The sequence below is a fragment of the Rhododendron vialii genome, chromosome 13a, assembly GCF_030253575.1.
Source record: "Rhododendron vialii isolate Sample 1 chromosome 13a, ASM3025357v1".
In the NCBI taxonomy this organism is placed as follows: Eukaryota; Viridiplantae; Streptophyta; class Magnoliopsida; order Ericales; family Ericaceae; genus Rhododendron; species Rhododendron vialii.
Window position 1 is genome coordinate 22,358,998 of NC_080569.1, and position 2,913 is coordinate 22,361,910.

A 2,913-nucleotide genomic window follows, 5' to 3' on the forward strand; every position below is an offset into this window, starting at 1 on the left:
AAATGACCGATTTGTTCTTGTAGTTTGTTAGGAGAGTGGCTACACCAAGTATAGCCATAATGTGATTTGACATAAATGCCCTCATTTATTTATGATGAAAGAGGTATTTTTGTAGTTTGGTATTTTGTTGGAGGGCAAAATAGGGAATTGTGTTTGGCATAGCCATATCGTGAAAAGATGAATTTGCCCTTGTAGTTTTTAAAGGGACCGTATTGGACTTTTGAGGGTATTTTGGACTTATCTTGTTTAAGAAAATTGAGTGGTTATCCTTATTTTGTGTTTTTTTTTCCTTAATTTATGGTTTACTTTTGAAGTACTTCCTTCACTTTTCCCCCCTTAATTTATGGCTTACTTTTGACCTTTGAAGTACTTTTTTCATTCTCCCCCCCCCCGGGCCCCCCCTTAATTTATGGTAAATGTTGCTTTGTCAAGAAAAAAATGAGGTACATTGTGAAAAGATGAATTTGCCCTTTTAATTTGGCAAGGATGGATTTAAGAGGTTGATGTATTTTTTGTAGCTTGATATTGAGTTTAAACGCAAAAGGGAGAAGAGTGATAAGCATAGCCATTTCATGAATATATGATATTACCCTTGTAATTTGGCAATAGTAGATTTAATAGGTGGGGTATTTTAGGTATTTTTTGTTTTCCTTTGCTTAGTCAAGAAGAAAATGCTTTTCGAGGGGTATTTAGGGGATTTTAAGTCTTTCTTTTCTTAGTCAAGAAGAAAAGGTTTTTCGGGGATATTTTAGGTATTTTAAGTCCTCATTTTCTTAGTCAAGAAGAAAAGGTTTTTCCGTAATTTAAGGGTATTGAATCTATATAAAAACCTGTCTCCTTCTCTCTTTGTTCTCGGCTGCAAATTCGTCTTCATCATTGTTCAGAAGGTCCTGATCTCTTTCTTAGTTCATATGTTGTTTAATTTAGTATTGCATATATTTGTTGGCATGAAATTGCCATATCCATATTGTTGAATGTTTGCAAGCGCTTAGAGCTGCAGAAGGATTGGAAGCTATTGCAACCATAAAAGCAATCAACACTAGCTGGCTGCATCCAACAATTAACCAATGTACACTGCACCGAAAGCCCATTCCTCTAATTATGCTAAAATTTTCTCAGTTATTCAATTTTATGATGCACTTCATGTCCTTATGGTTCTTGAATTTTGCAGAACTTGGAATCTGATGTCACAGTCGACATTGTTCCAAACGTGAAGAGCATGAAGTCTATGTTGGTACGTATTTTAGTCCCTTTTTTCAAAAATTATGAAAACCGCAGAAGCATAATACTTAATCTAGACATATGGTTTATTGGTTAAAAACCAAAACCTTTAAGTGTCTTTGTTACATGTTTTTGCTTTGTTGGCAATGAAGATAATATATCTTTTGCAACTTATATAATAATCAAACATTTGAACATTTTGTTATCTAAATTCCTCATATTCCAACATTGCTTAGCGAATAAATAATATGTCAACACTCACTAATCAAATTTGCCTATTTCATGCAGGTATCTCCAACTCATTTGGCTATGGTTGGCATAATGTGGTGGTTGTTTTCGCTCCATTCAAGCCTTAGATGAAGGTAAATCGAAGTAACCTCTCTCTTCACCTTTTTCCTTTTGAAAAAATTTGGTTTTGGTATCATTTTGATTGTCTAAAGCATAACTACAAAATATTCGAGTATATCACGGTTTTGTCATTTTATGATATTTGAGTGATGGTTGTTGAAATTAAACCGCTCAACGTACTTGAAAAATATACAGCTGGTGATATGAACAAAAATAACATATGTATATTAACTTCCTGACTATCAATTAAATTAATGAGTACGCAGAAACGTGCAAAGCACGAGCATTACACTAGTATTTTCAAAAGGATCGCATATACTAAAAGGGCAGTTATTACAAAAGCAATAATGCCAGAAGCACCACACTCACCTGTATCATTGGTGCTTATAAAGTAGTTTTTTTTTTTTGTCCAAAATGTTGAGAGGTTCTATTGATAGGAGAAATAGTACATTAAGAAAAGCATAATCCCCACAATACAACACAGCAGGCGAATCAAGCCACAAGAAAGAGACCAGCAAGAAAAGCACCCCACTCCCACACACAAACCTTCTGGGTGTAGAAACTTTATATTCATCTCAAAATTAATTGGCAATAAGTGGAGAGGTCTCAAATGTTATTAAGTAATCACTCATTCAACTCTCAAGCAATATGAGACTCTATTTCTTTAACATCCCGCCTCACGTGCAATTGTGTTTGAGGTCTATCACGTGTGGCCACTTTTGGGTCCTATCATCGTGTAGCATTTTTGCTGATCTCATCGTAGGATGTGGATTGTAAATTTTTAAAATATGAGTAGGAACGGACCTTGCTTTAATACCATGTAGAAATTTTATATCCATCTCAAAATCAATTAGCAATAAGCAAAGAGGTCCCAAATGTTATTAAATGATCACTTATTTTACTCTCAATCAATGCAGGACTCTATTTTCTTAATATTCCCTCATGTGCAGCCGCGTTTGAGGTCTATCATGTGTGATCACTTTTGGGTCCTATCTTCATGCAGCATTTTTGCTAGTCTGTCATTGTGGGGTGTGAATTATAAATTTTTAAAATATAAGGTGGAACGGGTCCCGCTCTGATATTATGTAGAAACCTTATAACCAACTCAAGACTAATTTTTAAAATATGAGGTGGAACGGGTCCATCTCAAAATTAATTGGCAATAAGTGGAGAGGTCCCAAATATTATTAAGTGATCACTCATTCAACTCTCAAGCAATATGAGACTCTATTTCTTTAACATTCCTCCTCACGTGCAGCCGTGTTTGAGGTCTATCACGTGTGGCCACTTTTGGATACTATCATCGTGTAGCATTTTTGCTGATCTCATCGTAGGGTGTGGATT

At 35.0% G+C, this 2,913-nt stretch overlaps 1 long non-coding RNA gene across 1 annotated transcript; it reads left to right on the forward strand.

Annotated features, from left to right (window-relative positions):
* The first annotated feature begins 909 nt into the window (after positions 1-909).
* LOC131315279 (uncharacterized) lies at positions 910-1,808 on the forward strand. Its single transcript, XR_009196666.1, has 3 exons — positions 910-1,069; positions 1,172-1,234; positions 1,510-1,808. It is a non-coding gene; the product is annotated as an uncharacterized LOC131315279 (long non-coding RNA).
* The last annotated feature ends 1,105 nt before the right edge of the window (positions 1,809-2,913 follow it).